This window comes from Triticum aestivum, chromosome 2D (assembly GCF_018294505.1).
Source record: "Triticum aestivum cultivar Chinese Spring chromosome 2D, IWGSC CS RefSeq v2.1, whole genome shotgun sequence".
Classification (NCBI taxonomy): domain Eukaryota; kingdom Viridiplantae; phylum Streptophyta; class Magnoliopsida; order Poales; family Poaceae; genus Triticum; species Triticum aestivum.
Window position 1 is genome coordinate 115458532 of NC_057799.1, and position 25747 is coordinate 115484278.

The window sequence follows — 25747 nt, forward strand, 5'->3', positions numbered from 1 at the left end:
GAACAGCCTCCCAGAGAACTCCATTGGAAGCTGGGAAGATTTAGAGGACGCTTTTCGGGCCAACTTCCAGGGCACTTATGACCGGCCACCGGATGCTGATGACCTCAGTCACATAATCCAGCAACCTGGCGAATCAGCTCGCAAGCTTTGGAATCGATTCCTAACTAAAAAGAACCAAATCATGGACTGTCCGGACAGCGAAGCCTTAGCGGCCTTCAAACATAGCGTCCGTGACGAATGGCTCGCCCGACACCTCGGGCAGGAAAAGCCGAAGACCATGGCAGCTTTAACTGCACTCATGCCCCGTTTATGTGCAGGTGAAGATAGTTGGTTGGCTCGTAGAAGCAACAGCTCTGGCGACCCCGGCACTTCTGAGGCCTGGGACGGCAATGGTAAACCACGCCGCAATAAAAACAAACGTCGAAGCAATAACGATGACGCAGATGACACGGCAGTCAATTCCGGGTTCAGTGGTTCTAAACCCGGTCAACGGAAGAAACCCTTTTAAGGCAACAGGGACGATCCATGCAACTTGGACAAAATCCTTGAGAGGCCCTATCAGATTCATGGCACACCCGATAAGCCTGCAAACCACACCAACAGAAACTGTTGGGTTTTCAAACAGGCCGGTAAGATAAACACTGAACACATGGGAAAGGGACCTCCAAGTGAGGACAATGATGAGCCCCGACAACCAAACACCAGGGGCCAAAAGTAGTTTCCCCCCGAAGTGAAAACGGTGAACATGATCTATGTCACTCACATTCCCAAAAGGGATCACAAGCGTGCACTAAGGGACGTCTACGCCGTAGAGCCCGTCGCCCCAAAATTCAATCCATGGGCAGCATGTCCGATCACCTTTGATCGCAAGGACCACCCAACCAGTATCCGTCACGGGGGTTCGGCCGCCCTGGTACTCGATCCAATCATCGATGGATACCATCTCACTAGAGTCCTTATGGACGGCGGTAGCAGTCTCAACTTGATTTATCAAGACACTGTCCGCAAGATGGGCATCGACCCATCAAGAATCAAGCCTAGTAACACCACCATTAAAGGAGTGATACCCGGCGTGGAGGCCCGTTGTACGGGCTCATTAACACTGGAGGTAGTATTTGGCTCCCCAGACAATTTCCGAAGTGAAGAACTGATCTTCGACATCGTCCCCTTTTGCAGTGGTTATCATGCACTGCTCGGATGAACTGCTTTCGCTCGCTTTAATGCAGTCCCACACTATGCTTATTTAAAGCTTAAAATGCCCGGACCTCGTGGTGTTATCACAGTCAATGGAAACATGGAGCGCTTCCTCCGTACCGAAGAGCACACTGCGGCCCTTGCAGCCGAGGTGTACGGCGGCCTTGTGAAGCCGAATAATTCGTCGGATATTAAAACTGATGACATCTCTAAACGAGTCCAGTCCGCACCGCGATGATTTGACGGATCCGGACCTCGATTAGTAGCTTGGCCTCCGCCGATTGCCCTATAAGGTTGCAGCTTACGTACCGCGTGTACATAACTACGCACTCAAAATACCTTGGGCAACGTCAGAGGCACACTGCGTAAACAGTCCACAGTACGGCTTGACGCTATTTGGACATTATACACCTTTTCACTGCAGGTTCATTAAGAGCTCTATCCGCTGTATGGTTGCATCAGGGACCCTTTCAAGGCTGGTTTTCCCCTCCTTTACGGACAACCATCAAATACCCCTGTCAAAGGATTTGTTACTAAGGAGAAACGGCGCAGACATGCGGTAGGGCATCACTGGAGTCTTCGAACCATTACTTTTAGGCCCTGTGCTAGACTTTCCCTTATGTAAATTTTTAGGCATGTAACATGACCTTTATATTTATGGCATTATCTGTCGAAAGACGCCTCAACGTACTGATAAGGATATAAAGGAAGCGGATGATCCCCCTTTTTTGGGTTTTTTGTCTTATCATCCATATTCCCTCCTTGCTTTCGACTGGCGTTCATGCTTCGGCATGGCCTTTATACCAGGGGCTGTATTCGGCCCCGCAAACTCTTAAGTCCGAACACCTATAGGGAACTCTTCGGCGTCCCGGATATTGCACTATATGCATCGGCTCCGAATCATGTCTTTGGTCTATAGTTGGGTTGCCCGGCTCCTGTATTTACCACCTTAGGTTCCGCAAGTTCGGCTAAGGTAGTAAAGGGAGAACTACTGTGATTGTATTTTCGGTTCGTCCGGTCAAGTACCTCAGTAGAGAAAGCCAAAAACTGACTGTCATGATATGCGAGAGCTGGTCAGCGATCCGGTGACTTAGTGTCATACTACGAATCGTTCGCGATTCATGCCGTGTTATACGAGGGGCTGGGATCCGACCAAGCCGTGTTGCAAAGGCACCGCACTCCGGATTGCCGTTCACGCAAGAGGGGCTAGAACTTAGCCCCACCAATGGACTCCTATGGCTAAGTGAGGATAATAAAGCCGCATAGTCTGATTGCCTAGTTCATCTAGCGGACGCTTACTCCACTTACCAAGACGTTGGATAAAGAGCGGACACGCGTTTGTGAACACCCCGGAAATACTTTCACGGGGGCGGAAGCCGACGACTGGCTATCTTCACATACAAAACGGCCGAACAGGAGGATATACTGACCAAATCAGCATGCGCAAGCATAAATATTTAACATCATGAGTTCATTACATGGTCTTTGCAAACCGAACTCTACTACTCAAATATGACATCCTTTGAACATTGGCCTTCCACAATTCGGGCTCCCTCCAGGACCTCGCCAAAGTACCTCTCCGGCCTTCGGTGATCCTTGCCTTCAGCCGGCCCTGCGGTGGCAATTTCGGTGGCCTTCATCTTCGCCCATTGCACCTCACTACTGCAGGATGTTGCTAATGCGACACTACGATCAGAGACCCTTCGACAAAACTGTGTGCGATGCAATAATTGCAAACGGTGGTGGAAAAGAACCGTAAAAAAAGGTGCAAAACTTTTGCGATGGTGGAGCCATCAAACACAGTTCAAATTTTAGTTGCGTGTGCGATGCAAGGCATACGGTTCAGTTCCATGAACTGTTTGCGATGAGGCGGAACAAAAGAAACGGGCAACCAGATGAAGGCGTGTGCGATATACAACATACGGTTCACTCGGATGAACTGTTTGTGATGAGGAGGAACAATAGAAACGAGCAGCTAGATAAAGGTGTGTGCGATTGAGGGCATATGCTATAGAATGATTAACTGTTTGCGATTAGGCAACAGAACAGAAACAGGTCAGCCAGATCAAAGTGTCTGTGATTATTAGCAACAAAAAAGTGTCTGCCATTGATGGCATACACTTCACATGGATGAACTATTTGCGATTAGCCACAACAAACTGAAACAGTTAGATAGATCAAAGCGTGTGCAATAGATGGGCACACACATTCTAATTAAAAGAAGCGTGCGTGATTTTAATAACGAGCGCACATGGTTGTTGGAACAAGATGTGTGCTGACATTGCCTATTGCGGTGCACCCTATGGTGCAAATGCCACGTACGCGGCCGAGAAGGCGTACGTGCCCACGTTACGCCTTTCGGGAATAGTGCCGCACTTATAACCGTCAATAAATTTTGAGCCCGCGTCCCGTCACATTCCAAATTGCAAACCCGTTCACACCGATCAAAACCTAAATGGTTTCCCACTTAGGAGCGTATTAGTACTGGGTTATAAATACTACTACTCCAAGATGACTGCACATTCCTCCTCAACTCCTCAGCCACAAAAACAAACAAGTCATTCATCATCGTTCCCTTGCATCTGCCATGGCCAGCGTGAGTTCTGGGTCGAGAGATTGGCACCAGGGAGATGCGAGCATGGAAACGGAAGCACGAGAGATGTCCCGCCTCACCGCGAAAGCAGCCGGCATGTCCCGCCGCGCGGCCGTAGCAGCACAGAGGTCCCGCTGCATCGCTGAAGCAGCACGAAGGTCCCGCCGCACCGTCGATGCAGTAAACTGGTCCGTCCGCGTCGTGGAAGTAGAAGAGATGTCCCGCCGCGCCGCGAATGCTGCAGAGATGTCCTCCCACACCGCGGTGGCCTGGGAAAATGTCTCGTGGGCAGGCGAGGACTCATACAGGCGCATGCATGCGATCGTCCATAGCCAGATGGATCAGATCTCCGGCTGGGCCAGGTTGCAGGACGACATGAAAGCCTCTTTTGAACAGGCTACCGACGTCATCCGACAACTAAATGAGAGCAATGCGAAGCTCTGGGCCGAGCGCGACCTGCTGAGGGCAAAGATCATCGGAAGTGCGGAGCAGCAAGAGGAGACCACTGCCTTGTTGAAGAGGACCGGCGTCATCATCGAGAAACTTATGGACGAGAATGCCATGCTGCGTATCGAGCCCAGAAGGCTGGTGGAGGAATCCTTTGATGCTCTCAAGCAGCATCTTGAGGACAAGAAAGAGCTCATCGCCGCTCGCCGCGGAGACTAGTTCCCGCGGCCTGCAGTAACACATCAAGAAAGTAGAGATCAGCGAGCCAGATCATTGTCTTCCTTCTTCTTTTGCCCTTGTGTATTTCGGGCGTTGCCGCATGTGGCTTTTTTTAATTATGTTCCTAAATATGTAAGACAATTATTATCCACTATCATTGTCCTTATATTCGTCATGCTTGCTATAAGTCGCAGTCGATGCTATATAGGTCCGTCGGATCTTACATCAAGATCCGTGCAAAAATTTCTTTTCAGATTTTCATTTTTCTCTCTCTTAAATCTCAGTCTAGTGAGACATATAGTCATGCCGTAGAACAGGGGCTCGGGCGCCATTATGGAGACATTGGGAGGGAGGTGCACGGCGGGTAGAGGTCAAAGGGCTCTCCTCCCGATGAGCACGCGCAGGGGTCTGATCGCACGCCTCCCGTACTCAAATAGCTACCCCGCACGACACCTCCTAGCCAAGAAAAAAGGGGATGCGTGGCGACACGTAATTGGTAAGTAGAATGCCCACAGTTTCAATAATACTTGTGTTTCCAATTTGTAACGTGACATCACTTGTTCCAAAATGACTTTGTTGATTGTTAATGTGTGCGCCTTCGTAAATCGGACAGAAAAACTACCACAGCATGTTGGTGCCATGTCATGACACCATGCCAAGTTTCATGATTTTCAGGCGTGTTTTGGATTTACAGGAATTAAAAAACCAAGTTTCTCAATCTTTCCGGCCGAGCCACGACGCCCAGTTTGAATTTCATTTCCATTTCTTGCATGGGACCTAGAAATTCATGCAAGGACACACATGTGATTTTTCAACCAACTTTGGTGCACTGGAGCATGTGCTTGTAGTTCAAATTTGAATTATGCACAACACTCCTGTTGTTCTATGTTGATACCTTAAATGCCCAGAAACTCAATTAATGTAAAAAAGGCCAAATGAACCCCGAAAAATTCAAAAATTAAACACAACACTCCTGTTGTTCTATGTTGACACTAGAATTTTTTTGAAAGCAATAAGATGCAACGAATATCGTTTCGTCCCCGAAGGTGGCATGTTCCCTACCGAAACCATCACGCTTGTTGTGAGAAGCTTATACCCAAACCTGCCCCAAATGGGACAAAATTTTTACCACGGCATGTTGATGCCGATCCATGATAGCATGCCAAGTTTCATGAATTTCAGACGAGTTTTGGATTTACTAGAATTTGAAAACCAGGTATCTCAATGTTTTCCCGGCAATCAACAGTGCCCTGGTGTTTGAATTTCATTCCCATTTCTTGCATGGGACCTAGAAATTCACCCAAGGACACACATGTGATTTTTCAACCAACTTTGGTGCACTGGAGCATGTGCTTGTAGTTCAAATTTGAATTATGCACATTAAATGCCCAGAAACTCAATTAATGTATAAAAAAGGCCAAACGAACCCCGAAAAATTCAAAAATTAAACACAACACTCCTGTTGTTCTATGTTGACACTAGAATTTTTTTGAAAGCAATAAGAGGCAACGGATACCGTTTTGTCCCCAAAGGTGGCACGTTCCCTACCGAAACCATCACGCTTGTTGTGAGAAGCTCTGGTTTGTGAGAAGCTTATACCCAAACCTGCCCCAATTGGGACAAATTTTTTACCACGGCATGTTGAGGCCGCTCCATGATAGCATGCCAAGTTTCATGAATTTTAGATGAGTTTTAGATTTACTAGAATTTAAAAACCAGGTATCTCAACGTTTTCCCGGCAATCAATAGTGCCCTGGTGTTTGAATTTCATTCCCATTTCTTGCATGGGACCTAGAAATTCACCCAAGGACACACATGTGTTTTTTCAACCAACTTTGGTGCACTGGAGCATGTGCTTGTAGTTCAAATATGAATTATGCACATTAAATGCCCAGAAACCCAATTAATGTATAAAAAAGGCCAAACGAACCCCGAAAAATTCCAAAATTAAACACAACACTCATGTTGTTGTATGTTGACACTAGAAATTTTTTGAAAGCAATAAGAGGCAACGGATATCATTTCGTCCCCAAAGGTGGCACGTTCCCTATCGAAACCATCACACTTGTTGTGAGAAGCTCTCGATTGTGAGAAGCTTATACCCAAACCTGGCCCAAATGGGACAAATTTTTTACCACGGCATGTTGATGCCACTCCATGATAGCATGCCAAGTTTCATGAATTTCAGACGAGTTTTGGATCAAGTAGATCCCACACAGCTTATTATCACCAACCGTGTGAGATGTAGTACAAAATATCCTGGAGCACCGTCGGTGTATAGTACGCCTATGGCTTACGCGAGAAGGTGCATCGGCTACAGTCCACAGCCGGCATGTCAAGCACACTAGCTCGCTCCCCAAATACTCCCGCCTCTGCATCCCTCGCAATCTCAAAAATATTACTGCCTCGTAATCTCGAAAATATCTATCGCCTGGAAGGTTTTAATGTTTGATAGCACACGATTAGTATGTGCGGACCGTGTGCGATGTCTGTTACTCCCGCTCTGCTTCAGTCCCTTGATTCAAATTTTCAGTAGCCCCAGCATTTTACTCTCGCCTCTGCATCCCTTGCAATCTCAAAAATATCTGCTCGCCCTTGATCCAAATTTTCAGTAGCCTCCCCTTGTTACTCCCGCCTAGTAAAATTTTCAGTTGCCGTAGTATTTCCTCAAACACCACCCTGCTCCCCCACCCCCGCCCCCTCAACACACACCACACACTCCCCAAAACCTCCGCTCACACAGACACACACAACCCTCGAAACCATTGGTAGGTCGCCGCCATCGCTGGCGCCTCCATCCTCAACCTATGCCTGTGTGGCGGGGAGCTGGAGGAGCCAATGGCCAAAAAGAGGTTTATCGCGGCCTTTTCGCCCGACGCCGGCGAGGTGGCCGTCGAGGTGTCCCTGTCATCCTCTGCAGGCTCGATCCACCGTCGCCGGTCCCCCGATCCGCCCGCCGCCGCACCCCTACGCCGGTTCGAGGACTTCCCCATCCTCCCTCAGACCCGACAGCCGATGAGGTCCTACCTCGGGGTCCGGCAGGGGTGGTGGGGGATGTGGGTCGCCGAGATTACAGATCAGGAGACCCACACCCGCCGCTGGCAAGTCCGCTACCACGGGTGTGGCAAGTCCACCGAAAGTAGTTTAGCTTAGTTTAAATTTATGTTTTATGCTCAGTTATGCAAAACTATCTATGTTTATGTTTGAATGCATGATACTTTCGGTTGAACCTGCTTTGAACTTGATCAAATTGAAGCTTACAACGTTAAGTTTAGGGGATCGACTAGAAAAGGCCAAAAATTACTGGAGTGTATATATATATATATCCACTAAGGGTTTTAGTCCTTTAACTTTTAAAGGATCGGCTAGAGATGACCTTATGACTTGTTTATTTCAGCTCTTCACAATGTGATACTCTATATGTGCAGCTATTTGCCGTGCAGTTCAATTTCGTTAATAATAGTTTCAACAATACCACTATGAATTACGATATTTGGTTGCTGTTAAGGATATTGCAGTTAACATGCCTTTTCGTTTTTTAACAATACTAGTGTACTTTAGACCTGCACAATACCAGTTTGAATGACTATTTGCTTGTTTTTAAATGTTATGCCTGATGCAGTTAACATACCTTTCCACTTCTTGTTTTGCTTAACTAGCGTGCTTAAGCCTGCACACTGAAGCTATCATTTGTAGATTATGTTGTCTACCATGGATATATTTGGTTGATGTTTAGCCTGTTGTGCTTAACATGCCTTTATATGTACTCATGCAGGACAATATTGAGAACAGTGTTGTTTTCCATCGAGGTTAGTTTCATCGCATTGCTTATATGTACTCACTGTTCAGGATATAGGTAGTTGGTACCATATAGCTTGGGGCTAATACGGGATTAATCATCGAATCAAACATTTCACTGAATATATATGTAACCCATTTATCAGTAGGTTAACTAGGGCCATATTTAATATATCTGAGGCTACATAGCAACATACATTGTACTGAATGACTAAATATGCAATCGCAGGCTACATAGCAACAAGGAAGAGTGTTACCTTAATGTTCTAATGATGTCTAGATATACATGTAATAAAATCTTATATAATGGGATGGAGGGAGTGTTGTACTACTGTCACAGCCCTAGAATTGTTTGTAACTCTTTGCATTAAAGCATCCATGCATCGTGTTTAAATTCAAAGGAAATTTGAATTGGGGATGACCAAGCCCTGGCACTAAATAAATTCAAATAGGTTCAACTCAAAATATTTTCAATGAACCTACAATGCCCTCCAAAAATGTTCATTATTTATGGAAAAGGGTGAAAACCTTAACCAGTGATGATTCACATTTTTCTATGGCATTTATGGTCTTTGAATTAATCCAATAAGTATTTGCATTGGAGTTATAAATTCCTATAATTATATTTTAGCTCCAATAATTCTGAAACATTTTGTGGGTCTCCAGAATAATCCATCTAGCTCCCACAATATTTTTCAGAAGCAACAAAATTGAATTGGTTTCAAAACCAAATTCAAACACATATGCAAAATAGAAAAACAAAAACAAAAATGCTAAAAGAGGGAACTAACCTAGCGGCCCGCTGCTGTACCTGCTGGCCCAGCCCACCTGGCCCTCCTGCCAGTCATCTTCCTCCTCTGCTAGTAGGCAGAGGCAGGACAAAGCGCGCACGCGCCCGAGCACGCCACGCCTCCACCTACTTGCCTGCCTCCCCGCCAGCGCAACACCGCGAGCCCTCTCCGCGGTGCCGTCCGGATCGAACCCTCCCTCTCTTTCGTCCTCTCTCTCTCATCCTCATCCTCATCCTCTTCCCTGGATCCCTCTCTCTCACCATCCGAGCGACCTCGTCGCCGCCGCTCGCCGTTGCCGTAGCCACCGTCATCGTCTCGCCTCGCCGTTGATTCCAGTCGCTCCGCCGTCGTCCGCATCATCTCAAGCCGATGAACGCAAGCCAAGGATCACCACGCCGTCGTCTTCGAGCTCGTCACCGCCACATCTGCTCGCCGGACTTCGCCGGTCAATTCACCGTCTCCAACGCCTCCCCGAGCCCGCTGATCTACTCTACGTGTCCACTGTGAGCCCCTGCGTTGAACCCCTCTCTCCCCTCGCTCGTTTGCTTCCTGCAACCGCAACGGCCATCATGGCCGAGAGCTTGGCTCCGCCGGCCATGCCGCCGCCGTGACCACGGCCACGCAAGCTCGCAGCCGAGCACCGTAACATGTTCAGGGCGACCCTAGGATCCAAACTCGACCAACCGCTGCTCCATTCGTCCACCGTAGCGCCGATCTCGTCGTTGTACGAACTCCGGCCGCCGCACTAGTCGCCGCCGCCGCTGTTTTGGTGCACGCCGGCTCGAACCGATGGCACCGCTGGACGCGCACGAGCGCCAGCGTCACGTAGGTGGTCTCTGCTGGCCATTTGGTCGTCGGAGCAAGAAACCCGAGCCGCTGCTGCGTGACTCCGCCGCGTTTCTGGTCGCCACCGGCATAGCTCCGGTGACGCTGACGTGGTTTAGGCTAATCCCGAATTAGTTAGCCACTAACCACTACCCCAACCCACTGACAGACGGGCCCCACCATTTAATTAACCACAGGGTTATTCCCTATTTAATTTAAGCTAATGCCCGTGACCCCACGAGTCAGTTTGACCTTGCCACCTCAGCATTGACCTGGCCCCACTGGTCAGCCTCTACTGCTCACGCTGTTACACTGACATGCGGGGCTCACTGTCAGGTTTGACCCGGGTCAGCCATGGTTGACCTGGTGATGTCATGCCGTTGTCATGGTGACGCAGAAATGATTTTCTGGACTAAAAATAATCAGAAAATTCCAGAAAATGTCCAAAACTTCTAAAATTCATAGAAATGAAACTATAGCTCAGAATGAAATAAATTATATATGAAAAATGATCAAAAAATCCAAAGAATCTGAATATGGCATTTTCATGCATGTTTCAACAAGTTAACCTCACTGAAAAGGAGAATTCATGATTATGCAATAAATAGTAATTAGTTTTGGAGTTGGAATTTGCTATAGGTTTGAATTCCACTTCAATGAATATGACTAACTGTTGCACTAGGTCAATTCAGTACCTTAATATGACATATCATTCATATGAATGTGCATTGCATTGATTGTGGTTCCTCTTGTGTTTGCCGGTGGTTGTTCCCTCTCTGTAGATGTGGTTCCGACGACGTGTTCGATGACACCGATGAAGAACTATATTATCTTCAGAAGTGCCAGGCAAGCAAAACCCCCTTGTTCATTCTCCCACTCTCTTGCTCCTGCTCTCTTTGACTGCATTAGGACAACAACGATTCATCTGTTACTTGCTGCGGTAGTTGAACCCCTTTTCCTCTGCATGACCTGTCATTGCCACAGTAAATAGATGAAACCCACTAGCATGAGTAGGAGTTGTTTGAGCCCTGATGTGCCTACTCATTCATGCTTGTTTGTCATGCCTGCTACTGCTTAGAGTTGAGTCAGGTCTGATTCATCGGGAATGAATTGGAATGGTGATGAACATGTCCTACCGTGTGTGAGCTAAGTGTGTCAACACGATTTGGTAAAGGTAGCGATGAGAGGCCATGTAGGAGTACATGGTGGGTTGTCTCATTGTAGCCGTCCTCAGGAACTGAGTTCTGTGTTTGTGATCCATGAACAACTACTACCATGCATTGGGCCCGAAACCAATGGACCGTCTCGGCTTCTTAACCACCCCTGTCCTTTGTCCAGGAGTTGCAAGTAGTTTCTGGTGTTTGTAGTATGCTGGAGGCCGTGCGCAGCGCTGCTCCTCGGGGTGGGCTGTGATGCGGTAGGCAAGTGGCACGGTGTACCGGGCGCCAGTTTGGTGTCTCGGGAACCCTGCACACATCGTTTGGGGTTGTGAGCGAAACCCCGGCCGGATCTCCTCATGGATGGAACCCGAATAGGCGATAAACATGGACTAGAGACTTGTGTGGTTAGTCAGGTCATGGCCGACTCCCTCGCCAGGCTTCCGCTTGAAGGTTGCCGAGATACACGACGTGTACATGGTGGTAAGTGGCGAGAGCGTGTGTGAAGAAGTACACCCCTGCAGGGTTATAAATGATCTATTCGAATAGCCGTGTCCGCGGTAAAGGACTCCTGGGTTGCCTATACAGTTCATAGACAAGTGAAAGTGGATACTCTAAAATGCGCAAGATAAGCGTGAGTGCTATGGATGGCGTTCTCGTAGGGAGACGGGAGCGGATCCATAGTGGTGTATTGAAATGGTGAATATGTGGACTCGTGTGCGCCACCCCAAAAGAGTTACTTGCAGTAGTAGTTTAGGTTAGCCACTGAGTCAAAGCTGGCTTGCTGCAGTTAAACCCCACCATCCCTTTGTTGACAATGATGCATATGTAGTTAGTTCTGATGTAAGTCTTGCTGGGTACATTTGTACTCACGTTTGCTTAATTTATGTTTTTGCAGAGAGACTTCAGTCTCGCTAGTAATTCCGTGTGGACTTCGACGTTTAGCTTGATACCTCAGCTACGATCTTGTGCCCCCGGCAGGATCTGATAGATAGTCAGGCTTCTCAGCCTTTTTCATTTGTAGATGTGTGTACTCAGACATGTTAAGCTTCCGCATGTGCTTTGACTTGTATGCTCTGAATGTTGGGTCATGAGACCCATGTTTGTAATATCTCGCTCCTCAGAGCCTATTGAATAATACTTGAGTCGTAGAGTTATGTTGTGATGCCATGTTGTATTTACCTATATCGAGCATATTGTGTGTATGATTGAAATGCTTGGTATGTGTGGGATCCGACAACCTAGTTGTTTATCCTTGGTAGCCTCTCTTATGGGGAAATGTAGTCTTGTGCTTCCATGAGCCATAGTAGTCCGCTACAGCCCGGTTCAACGGAGTCCTGCTAGCCCAGCACTATTGCTCCGGAACACTTGAATGGCCGGCATGTGATTCACTTCGTTCTTGTGTCTGTCCCTTCGGGGAAATGTCACGCGGTGACATCCAGAGTCCTGCATAGCCTGCTACAGCCCGGTTCACCGGAGTCCTGTTAGCCCAGTGCTACAGCCCGGATTCGCACGCTGCTGACCGACATGCTCGATGTTGATTCATGTATGCCTGTCCCCGTAAGTTAGTGCCACTTGGGTTTCACGACTAGTCATGTCGGCTCGGGTTCTCTGTCATATGGATGCTAGCGACACTATCATATACGTGAGCCAAAAGGTGCAAACGGTCCCGGGCCATGGTAAGGCGACACCCGTGGGAATACCGTGCGTGAGGGCGCAAAGTGATATGAGGTGTTACCGGCTAGATCGATGTGACTTGGAATCGGGGTCCTCACAGCTTTGGTATCAGAGCCTGACTGCCTGTAGGATTACCAAGCCAAACTGGTCGAAGTTGAGTCTAGAAATGCTTTAGTTATATGTAGGGGTATTGATTGTGGGATGGAACGTAAGGCTCTTTTTACTCCTTTACCTTATGCCCTTCTGATCCGAGTCATCCTCTTCTCTTCTACGGGGATTTAGAACTAGGCCTTCTCATCTATCTCTCAGGATGACGTGTTACTAAACCGTAGACTCTTAGGATTGTTGGTCTCAAGCCCCAGTTCAGTTTCTACTACTCCAGTGTGTTGTTAGTTGGACTTGGAACCTTGAGATGATGTTGTTGAGTGGTTATGCCACCATTTTGCATGATGTCTCAAATCATTTTGAGCATTTACAGCCGTTATGCTGTCTGAGTCATCCCAGGTTTCTAGATAGTCTGATGCACTTGCAATCATTCCTCCATGTTCCTGATGTCCATTTGGGCCAGATTAATCACACTAATCGGTGAGTTGAGGTACTCTGTTGCCTCGACATATATGTTGGAGCTATTATTATGACCCTAGGTGCTTTAGGGAGTCACCTAGTAATCTAGCCATGTTTTGTGTTCCCGGTGTGATGATTCCGGCCATCACTCTTGAAAGCATCCCGTGATGCCATTTAGTAGTAGGTATTCTATTCCTGGGTTCTTGAACTCGAGATTCACCCTACTTACCTCCTGTTGATAGTGTTGCTAGTCCTTTAGGATATTAGTAACCTTTGCGATAGTCCTCGAGGTTCATGGTACATCCTTCTTCCAATTACCATGAACCATTCTTGGGAGGAGTTCTTTTGAACCAAAAGGTCACGACCAGAGTGCTCTTGATGAGTTCTCCTTTCTATATTGTGAATCTGCCAGTTCTACCCTTTTCGCATGGGTTATCCGGAAGAAATGTTGAGCTTCGCTCGACATACTAATCTATGCATACACAACTCAGAAAAAGATATGTTCCTTTGAGTTGTCCCTCTTTAGTTGTATCCCGACCTCCGTCTATCAGGTGATAGTCAGGAATAGTTGTGCCATCATGTTCGTCAGTGTCTATTATCTTTGTGATCCGTCGAGCCGTTCTATTTCAGAATGGCTAGGAGAAACAAACTCCAGTACCTTATCCATTTCTAGGATTGGGTCAAAGTAGTTGTATTCCGCAGATCAAAATGCCAAACTAGCTTTTGTTCTGTTCTACCTTGGAGTATTACCCTATCATGTCAAGAATATCATAGGAATTGCACCATCTCTTATGAATTCTTGATGCAGTGATACTTCTCACCATCATCATTCATTCCTCGGTCCTCGTGTTGTTGTAACCGGAATGCCAACAAGTGAATTGTAATGTGTGAAATCAATACTCTGGGCAACTCGTTTCTTGGTAGTAAATGGACAATATTCTCATTCTTAGCATGTTGGTTATTGAGTCATCATTCTAAGGTAGATTGTGCTACCTAGTCCTTATTTCTGGTGCACTCTTCGATCAATGAGTTAGGATTATTCAATCCCTTGCTTATTTGATCACATCGTCTTGCCCTGAAAAGCAAGATTGTTCTCGAGCTTAATAACATATCGGTGGTTCGTGATTTTCCGAATATCTTCTCGGAAGTATTACCAGGTTGTTCCCTGACCGCTATGTTGAGCTCGAGATCACGTTGGTTTTTCTCTAAACCAGCCATTCTCTAAGAATCGGTGTTGGATACCCCTGAGCTAGTTGGTTAAGCTAAACAACAACTTGGAGAGTTGGAAGATAAAAAGCTTTGCCGAATTTGGTTCTTTCTGAAGGGATATCTTTGTGTTTGTGTGTGTGTTGAAGAAAGATGATATCTTCACGAATTGGTCCTCGTGATCAGTTGTTGGATCTATTGTCTTGTCAAAACTTTGACTTGAGTATGGGCTATCGTCAAGTCAAATCAGAACCATCGATGTTCGTAATGTTGTCTTACTCGTGGTTGATCCCTCGAGCATAGACCATTAGATCTTTTGGTCTGACCAATGCTATCACCGTGTTCACATAATGGTGGGAGTCCAGTGATATGGAAATTCCGATGAGTTGCTATTGAGTCCATCAGCAGCATTTTGTCTCCTCCATGAATCATGTTGAACATTAAGCTAGTGTTGGAAACTTTTATAAGCATTATCTTCATGTCCCGTTCGTGAAGCATATGTTGGATGAAAGAAGTGACTCCCTCTCATTCATGTGCATTCGATGCAAGTTGCCGCAGTGAATTTGAGAAAGTTAGTTTTGCTTCCCCTGTAATCGTCCCAAGGCAGTCATGCATGTGCGAAGTATTCTGTGGTTTGGTAGATTAATTACCTCCATTCCATATGTATTCCCTAGCACACCAAGCCACTGGCTGATTTTTTCAAGGAAAAGAAGTTTCTTCATAAGAGCTAATCATATGACTTATGCAAGGACTTCGATATCCTTGATGATGGTTCCCAACTAGGACTCAGTAGTGTTTCATTGTAAGACTACTATGTGGTCATGCTTGTCTGGGACAGCGTGTTCACATGTGTTTAGCAGAACCAGCTCATGTTTTGGAGCATGCTACCATAATTCATTTCCCGAGAATCTCGCAATGTCATCTCGTCGGTTTGTGTTGCAAACTTTATTTTCCAGACATGCTGTCTAAAATATCCTGTTACCAACCAGATCTGAATCTCAAGCAGATATGATGGTTGGAACTTCTCCAAGACCTATGATGTAGGCCCCGACAAGGTTGATGTTCTGGCCGACACACCTAGCCGGAAGATCTATCATTGTAGTATCTTGATTGAGCGATTTGACTATCTTCTCCATCAGGATTTCGTGCGACTCATTCTAGAAGTTGCTCCTTAGGGATCCTTGTGCTCTCGGTTTCCTCGGTTATGTTATAACCTTTCTAAACAGTGGGCTCACTCTCTACTGTTGGGTTTCTCCCTAGTTACTAGAATCATTCCCAACATTTGCCTTTTATTCCCATCTTGCACCTCCGTTGTGCCATCCTACCACGGGTTCCATCCATTTCCGAAGATAAGTAGAGATCATCCATTACGTTGTCTTCAACAAGGTAGTCCACATCATCCATTCTAGTCAGGGTATGTCATTCTTTAGAGCTTCTTCAAACGATTGCTCGAGATTTGCCCTAGGCTGGTATAGAGAATTTTATTTATCTCTGAATCAAAAGTAATTCTTTTTGCCATTTAAGGGAATAACTCTACGAGTCACCTCCCCCAAGGTGCCCTGTTATGGGATCATGGTAATTGCCTCCTTGCTACTTTGAAACCCTCGTCAAATTGTTTCTTCTATCCCTCTTGATACATGTTTTGCCTATCAGCTCCAGAGATGTTTCTACGTCTCATTCCGTGAGTTGATCTTGAGTGATTGATCTTCGAGGAGATTGTTTCCTGTAGAGTTTCCCTCTGTCATCATCGTGTTGGATGAAGATCACGAAAGCAAAGACGTCAAGATCAATTGGAGCAATGAATCAACATCTTCGAGAAGGGAAATTGGATCATGAAGATCGTGTTAGCTTTCTGTCCCCTCTGTCTTCTTGCCTCACGTCTTGAATCTCGGGACGAGATTCTTGTTTAGTGGGGGGTGAGTTTTCACAACCCTAGAATTGTTTGTAACTATTTGCATTAAAGCATCCATGCATCGTGTTTAAATTCAAAGGAAATTTGAATTGGGGATGACCAAGCCCTGGCACTAAATCAATTCAAATAGGTTCAACTCAAAATATTTTCAATGAACCTAGAATGCCCTCCAAAAATGTTCATTATTTATGGAAAAGGGTGAAAACCTTAACCAGTGATGATTCACATTTTTCTATGTCATTTATGGTCTCTGAATTAATCCAATAAGTATTTGCATTGGAGTTATAAATTCCTATAATTATATTTTAGCTCCAATAATTCTGAAACATTTTGTCGGTCTCCAGAATAATCCATCTAGCTCCCACAATATTTTTCAGAAGCAACAAAATTGAATTGGTTTCAAAACCAAATTCAAAACACATATGCAAAATAGAAAAACAGAAACAGAAATGGAAAAGGAGGGAACTAACCTGGCGGCCCGCTGCTGTACCTGCTGGCCCAGCCCACCTGGCCCTCCTGCCAGTCTTCTTCCTCCTCTGCCAGTAGGCAGAGGCAGGACAAAGCGCGCACGCCTCCACCTGCTTGCCTGCCTCCCCGCCAGCGCAACACCGCGAGCCCTCTCCGCGGTGCCGTCCGGATCGAACCCTCCCTCTCTTTCGTCCTCTCTCTCTCTCATCCTCATCCTCTTCCCTGGATCCCTCTCTCTCACCATCCGAGCGACCTCGTCGCCGCCACTCGCCATTGCCGTAGCCACATCATCGTCTCGCCTCGCCGTTGATTCCAGTCGCTCCGCCGTCGTCCGCATCATCTCAAACCGACGAACGCAATCCAAGGATCACCACGCCGTCGTCTTCGAGCTCGTCACCGCCGCATCTGCTCGCCGGACTTCGCTGGTCGATTCACCATCTCCAACGCCTCCCCGAGTCTGCTGATCTACTCTACGTGTCCACTGTGAGCCCCTGCGTCGAACCCCTCTCTCCCCTCGCTCGTTTGCTTCCTGCAACCGCAATGGCCATCATGGCCGAGAGCTTGGCTCCGCCGGCCATGCCGCCGCCGTGACCACGGCCACGCAAGCTCGCAGCCGAGCACCCTAACATGTTCAGGGTGACCCTAGGATCCTAACTCGACCAACCGCTGCTCCATTCGTCCACCGTAGCGCCGATCTCGTCGTTGTACAAACTCCGGCCGCCGCACTAGTCGTCGCCGCCGCACTAGTCGTCGCCGCCGCTGTTTTGGTCCACGCCGGCTCGAACCGATGGCACCGCTGGACGCGCACGAGCGCCAGCATCACGTAGGTGGTCTCCGCCGGCCATTTGGTCGCCGGAGCAAGAAACCCGAGCCGCTGCTGTGTGACTCCGCCGCGTTTCTGGTCGCCGCCGGCGTAGCTCCGGTGACGCTGACATGGTTTAGGCTAATCCCAGATTAGTTAGCCACTAACCACTACCCCAACTCACTGACAGACGGGCCCCACCATTTAATTAACCACAGGGTTATTCCCTATTTAATTTAAGCTAATGCCCGTGACCCCACCAGTCAGTTTGACCTTGCCACCTCAGCATTGACCTGGCACCACTGGTCAGCCTCTGCTGCTCACGCTGTTACACCGACATGCGGGGCCCACTGTCAGGTTTGACCCAGGTCAGCCACGGTTGACCTGGTGACGTCATGCCGTTGTCATGCTGACACATAAATGATTTTCTGGACTAAAAATAATCAGAAAATGTCCAAAACTTCTAAAATTCATAGAAATGAAACTATAGCTCAGAATGAAATAAATTATATATGAAAAATGATCAAAAAATCCAAAGAATCTGAATATGGCATTTTCATGCATGTTTCAACAAGTTAACCTCACTGAAAAGGAGAATTCATGATTATGCAATAAATAGTAATTAGTTTTGGAGTTGGAATTTGCTATAGGTTTGAATTCCACTTCAATGAATATGACTAACTATTGCACTAGGTCAATTCAGTACCTTAATATGACATATCATTCATATGAATGTGCATTGCATTGATTGTGGTTCCTCTTGTGTTTGCCGGTGGTTGTTCCCTCTCCGTAGATGTGGTTCCGACGACGTGTTCGATGACACCGATGAAGAACTATATTATCTTCAGAAGTGCCAGGCAAGCAAAACCCCCTTGTTCATTCTCCCACTCTCTTGCTCCTGCTCTCTTTGACTGCATTAGGACAACAACGATTCATCTGTTACTTGCTGTGGTAGTTGAACCCCTTTTCCTCTGCATGACCTGTCATTGCCACAGTAAATAGATGAAACCCACTAGCATGAGTAGTTGTTGTTTGAGCCCTGATGTGCCTACTCATTCATGCTTTTTTGTCATGCCTGCTACTGCTTAGAGTTGAGTCAGGTCTGATTCATCGGGAATGAATTGGAATGGTGATGAACATGTCCTACCGTGTGTGAGCTAAGTGTGTCAACACGATTTGGTAAAGGTAGCGGTGAGAGGCCATGTAGGAGTACATGGTGGGTTGTCTCATTGTAGCCGTCCTCAGGAACTGAGTTCTGTGTTTGTGATCCATGAACAACTACTACCATGCATTGGGCCCGAAACCAATGGACCCTCTCGGCTTCTTAACCACCCCTGTCCTTTGTCCAGGAGTTGCAAGTAGTTTCTGGTGTTTGTAGTATGCTGGAGGCCGTGCGCAGCGCTGCTCCGCGGGGTGGGCTGTGATGCGGTAGGCACGTGGCACGGTGTACCGGGCGCCAGTTTGGTGTCTCGGGAACCCTGCACACATCGTTTGGGGTTGTGAGCGAAACCCCGGCCGGATCTCCTCATGGATGGAACCCGAATAGGCGATAAACATGGACTAGAGACTTGTGTGGTTAGTCAGGTCATGGCCGACTCCCTCGCCAGGCTTCCGCTTGAAGGTTGCCGAGATACACGACGTGTACATGGTGGTAAGTGGCGAGAGCGTGTGTGAAGAAGTACACCCCTGCAGGGTTATAAATGATCTATTTGAATAGCCATGTCCGCGGTAAAGGACTCCTGGGTTGCCTATACAGTTCATAGACAAGTGAAAGTGGATACTCTAAAATGCGCAAGATAAGCGTGAGTGCTATGGATGGCGTTCTCGTAGGGAGACGGGAGCGGATCCATAGTGGTGTATTGAAATGGTGAATATGTGGACTCGTGTGCACCACCCCAAAAGAGTTACTTGCAGTAGTAGTTTAGGTTAGCCACTGAGTCAAAGCTGGCTTGCTGCAGTTAAACCCCACCATCCCTTTGTTGATAATGATGCATATGTAGTTAGTTCTGATGTAAGTCTTGCTGGGTACATTTGTACTCACGTTTGCTTAATTTATGTTTTTGCAGAGAGACTTCAGTCTCGCTAGTAATTCCGTGTGGACTTCGACATTTAGCTTGATACCTCAGCTACGATCTTGTGCCCCCGGCAGGATCTGATAGATAGTCAGGCTTCTCAGCCTTTTTCATTTGTAGATGTCTGTACTCAGACATGTTAAGCTTCCTCATGTGCTTTGACTTGTATGCTCTGAATGTTGGGTCATGAGACCCATGTTTGTAATATCTCGCTCCTCAGAGCCTATTGAATAATACTTGAGTCGTAGAGTTATGTTGTGATGCCATGTTGTATTTACCTATATCGAGCATATTGTGTGTATGATTGAAATGCTTGGTATGTGTGGGATCCGACAACCTAGTTGTTTATCCTTGGTAGCCTCTCTTATGGGGAAATGTAGTCTTGTGCTTCCATGAGCCATAGTAGTCCGCTACAGCCCGGTTCAGCGGATTCCTGCTAGCCCAGCACTACTGCTCCGGAACACTTGAATGGCCGGCATGTGATTCACTTCGTTCTTGTGTCTGTCCCTTCGGGGAAATGTCACGCGGTGACATCCAGAGTCCTGCATAGCCTGCTACAGCCCGGTTCACCGGAGTCCTGTTAGCCCAGTGCTACAGCCCGGATTCGCACGCTGCTGACCGACATGCTCGATGTTGATTCATGTATGCCTGTCCCCGTAAGTTAGTGCCACTTGGGTTTCACGACTAGTCATGTCGGCCCGGGTTCTCTGTCATATGGATGCTAGCGACACTATCATATACGTGAGCCAAAAGGCGCAAACGGTCCCAGGCCATGGTAAGGCGACACCCGTGGGAATACCGTGCATGAGGCCACAAAGTGATATGAGGTGTTACCTCTCAAACTACATGATTGGCGGTCGGCCATCACAAGGGGTTGAACTAGAGTCCTGCATGCCTTCTGCATCTAGGAGAGAACAATAGGGCCATTCCGCTTCACCTTGTTCAGCAACCGGAATGTCGGTCGCCTCTTTCTTTACCATATGTAATACTACAAGTATAGAACCCTGGTTCATCATTCTTTATTTGGTGCTTATGTAATTCTTAAACATATGGACCTATGAATCGAATAATGCATTGGGTGTTTGAACCTGATGGATATGAATAAAGCTAAAGCCTACTTTCAAGTTTAAATTTGGTACAATTTTAAATAGCAACAATTAAATTAGGGCGAAATTACGGTGTTGTCGGAGTAAATGACCACGGGGAGCCTCATGAGCTCCCCATGGTATTTCAAGACATCGGGGCCGGCTGCGCCCGTAAAGCATCAAAGACAAATGACAGCTGGCCCAAGCGGCCGACTGCCAGAAGGCGGCGGAATCAAGAAGGCGCCCAGGAAGTGGGCCGGCTCCTAGCAGGCGGCCTCCAGGGAGGCCGACTCCTAGCAGGTGGCCCCTCGTGCCCTCAAAGTTTGCACCCACATAAACACGACAAGATGGGGCGTGGCTATAGTGCAGCCTACCACCCCCGAATCCAGGGTGGAACGTGGCCACAGTGCAGCGTACCAGGCGGACATCCCACGCCCGGCGCAACACTGTTGCCACGCTGCTCATGACATCATCCATGGCAGAGGAAGCCATGCTCCCACGACGGGCTGTCGGTATGGCCCGCAGGCGGCGGGCCCTACCTGTCCATGAGAAGCTAGAAGGCGGCGAGCCCTGACCAGTCGGCTCAGGGGGAGGCCGGCTCCTAGCAGGCGGCCCTCCCCCTTTCTTGGAGTCTGTGCGCCATTAACGAGATAAGACGGGATGTGGCTACAGTGAGCGCCCGCCAGGCGGCGGGACTGTAGCCACGCTCCCCCAACAAAGCCCCCGTCATTAGAGGCGAGGCTACAGTATAGAGTAGCCGACAGGACCCGCAGGCGACGGGCCCAACCTGTCGGCCGAGAGACCGGCAGCCGGCGGGACCCACCAGGCGGCGTGCCCCAACAGCCGGCGGAGAAGCCGACACCCAGAGACACTGACGGCCGGGCCCCACACCCGACCGGATTACCATTGTAACCCTGGGGGGTAGGCCTATATCAACCCCCCAGGGCACGCATGCAAAGGGTTCAACACCATAGATAACACATGCACATAGAGAGAGGAGTAGAGCTATCCTTGCCCTTCTTCCTCCTCTAGCCAAACAGCTCAAGGAGCAACCTTCTAGCCACTCTATTGACATAGTGATCATGCGGAGACCTCGCAGAGCAGGACTAGGGGTGTTATCTCCTAGGAGAGCCCCGAACCTAGGTAAGATGCGTCGGTGTACGTGTTTACGCCTCATCCCGTGTCTAGGCACCGACGACGTTCTCTTGTCCTCCTCCATGAAAATCCACCCCCTGGCATATGTCGCTAGATTTCCCCGACATTTGTCGCCCACCGTGGGGCTAGGTGCACCGTCGTCCGGAGATCTGTTCTGGACGGGAACCCTATTCCTTCCTGGCGAGCGCAGCCGGCCCGGCACGCCCGATGGCGTTTGTGCCGACGCGCTGCATGGCGCGGAAGCCGCTTGCGCAGCGAGCTGCCTCGTCGATTTCATCGGCAGGATCCGCCTCTCTGACAAACCCGCACCCGACGCGGGAGCAGCCAACTCTGGGAGCTGCCTCGTTGACCTCCTTGGCAAGCTCCATGATACGTCTCCGTCGTATCTATAATTTTTGATCGTTCCATGCCAATATTATACAACTTTCATATACTTTTGGCAACTTTTTATACTATTTTTGGGACTAACATATTGATCCAGTGCCCAGTGCCAGTTCCTGTTTGTTGCATGTTTTATGTTTCGCAGAAAACCCATATCAAACGGAATCCAAACGGGATAAAAACAGACGGAGAATATTTTTGGAATATTTGGAAAATATGGGAAGAAGAATCCACGCGAGACGGTGCCCGAGGGGGGCACGAGGCAGGGGCGCGCCTCTGACCCTCGTGGGCCCCCGTAAGGCGGTTGCTGCTCTACTTTGGCCGCAAGAAAGCTAATTTTCGGAGAAAAATCTGGGCGAAGGTTTCAATCCAATCGGAGTTACGGATCTCCATATATATACGAAACGGTGAAAGGGCAGAAGAGGAGAACGCAGAAACAGAGAGAGATAGAGAAACATATCCAATCACGGAGGGGCTCTCGCCCCTCCCATGCCATGGAGGCCAAGGACCAAAGGGGAAACCCTTCTCCCATCTAGGGAGGAGGTCAAGGAATAAGAAGAAGATGGGGCCCCCTCTCCCCTTCTCTTCCGGTGGCGCCGGAACGCTGCCGTGGCCACCATCATCATCACCGCGATCTTCACCAACACCTCCGCGATCTTCACCAACATCTCCATCACCTTCCCCCCTCTATCTATAGTGGTCCACTCTCCCGCAACCCGCTGTACCCTCTACTTGAACATGGTGCTTTATGCTTCATATTATTATCCAATGATGTGTTGCCATCCTATGATGTCTGAGTGGATTTTTATTGTCCTATCGGTGGTTGATGAATTGCTATGATTGATTTAATTTGCTTGTGGTTATGTTGCTGTCCTTTGGTGCCCATCATATGAGCGCGCGCGTGGATCACACCATAGGGTTAGTTGTATGTTGATAGGACTATGTATTGGAGGGCAAGAGTGACAGAAGCTTCTACCTAGCATAGAAATTGATGCATACGGGATTGAAGGGGGACCAATATATCTTAATGCTATGGTTGTGTTTTAACTTAATGAACGTTAGTAGTTGCGGATGCTTGCTAATAGTTCCAATCATAAGTGCATAGAATTCCAAGTCAGGGATGTCATGCTAGCAGTGGCCTCTCCCACATAAAACTTGCTATCGGTCTAGTAAAGTAGTCAATTGCTTAGGGACAATTTCACAACTCCTACCACCACTTTTTCACACTCGCTATATTTACTTTATTGTGTCTTTACTTAAACAGCCCCTACTTTTTATTTACGCGCTCTTTATTATCTTGCAAACCTATCTAAAAACACCCACTAAGTACTTCTAGTTTCATACTTGTTCTAGGTAAAGCGAACGTTAAGTGTGCGTAGAGTTGTATCGGTGGTTGATAGAACTTGAGGGAATATTTGTTCTAAATTTAGCTCCTCGTTGGGTTCGACACTCTTACTTATCAAAAGAGGCTACAATTGATCCCCTATACTTGTGGGTTATCACTCCACATCGCTAACGAGCCGGCCTCCGACCTGGAGTCGATTGGCTCTACCGACCCGATGCTTGTCGACTCCGACACGACATCCCTCGACACTTTCCCACCAATGTGGTGGTCATCGACGACCCACTTCCTCGTGCAGACAGCGGCGGCAGCACCATCACGGAGGTGCTCGTCATCAGCCACGATGAAGCCTCTAGCGGAGCCGGCCAGGATCCGCTGCAAGCGATGCTGCGGGACCTGTCCGCGCCCATCGCGGCAGACGCAAACGCCGAAACACTAGAGGCCTGCCGCGTCGTGCTCGTCGAGAGTGCCAAGAAGTTGGCCACCATGAGACGCGTCTCGGAAGCCTACCAACGCGAGATCGACCGCGCCGTGGGCGGCAGGCCGGCTGCTGGCGAGCCGAGCCATGTGGGCACGGTTCGACAACGCGGCGCGGCCATCGCCAGCATGCTGGGAGCCAACCGCCCAGTCTACGCCACGCCCATGGAGAACCTAGGCGCTGCCCAGGCGGCAGCAGACAAGCTGGATCACCTGGAGGGTGACGAGCAGCGTTGCATGACGGTGCGAATCGAGTACCTCCTCGACGCGGCAACAGCGCAGCAAGAAGCTGACCGCGATGTGATGGAACCCGACGCGCATGCTCAGAATCCCCCTCCCCCCCCCCCCGCCGAGACCAAGGCACAACCTCCCGGACGCTGACAGGCGGTGCCCGCGACCGAAGAGATCGAGAGTCGGCTGCTAGCCGCAGTCGGACACGTCTCACCATTGAGCGCAACCAAGACGGCCGCCCACGAGCAGTGGAACAACGGGACGATCGCCTGCCTCCCCCGTGCAAGGAGAGGCGCGCCTCCCCGCCGCCTGTTGAGCACCCGACTCTCGGTGGCCGGCTGGGCCCCCGTGAAGGAGTCGGAGAAAACGACACCCGCCACCGGATCGACCGACTGGCTCGGTCCCTGGCGGTAGAAGAAGAAGAAGCAATCGGTCCGCCTTGTTTCGGCCCCCGCATTCGCGACGAGCCCTTCCTAAAGGGTTCTCGCTTCCTCGAGACACGCCCAAGTACAACGGCTCCGTGAAGCCAGAGGATTGGCTGGTGGACTACTCCACCGTGGTCAACATAGAAAATGGCAACAAGCACGTTGCCGTGAAGTACGTTCCGCTCATGCTCCAGGGCACGGCCTGGACATGGCTGAACAGCCTCAAGCCCTACAGCATCAACGGCTGGCTGGACTTCACCGAAGTCTTCATCCGTAACTTCACTAGCACCTACAAGCGGCCGCCCAAGCCTCGCCAGCTTTCTCTATGCGTCCAGGGCCCCACCAAGCCCACCCGCGACTACTTGACACGGTGGGCCGAACTGCACAACTCCTGCGAAGGGATGCACGAGGTACAAGCCATAGAGTACTTCACCGCCGGGTGCAGAGAAGGCACCCTACTCAAGCACCAACTCCTATGCGATGAGCCGACCACACTCGACGAACTACTGATCATAGCAGACAAATACACCACTGCCGAGTCCTCCATGAAGTCAGAGCTCCAGGTGGACGTGTCTGGGAAGGTGCTCCCTCCGGCTCCTCAGACGCCGGCTGGTGACAACAGTCGGCGCCAACAACAGAACAACAACAAGCGCAAGGCCCTGCAGCCGTCTTCCACCAGCCGGCAGGTGGCAATAGTTGAGGATCAGCAGCCGGAGGGACAACCCAGCCCCAAGTGTTAGAAGGGCGGCAAGCCTGCCTGGTTGGCCGCCTTGTCCTATGAGCAAACCCTCGGTGCTCCTTGCAAGTTCCACAGCGGCGCGAAGCCATCCAACCACACCACCTGGAAGTGCCACTGGCTCACCCGAATCTCCAAGGGCGAAGGACTGCTGCCTCCTCCGCCTACCGGCCAGCCGGTGCCGCCTCCT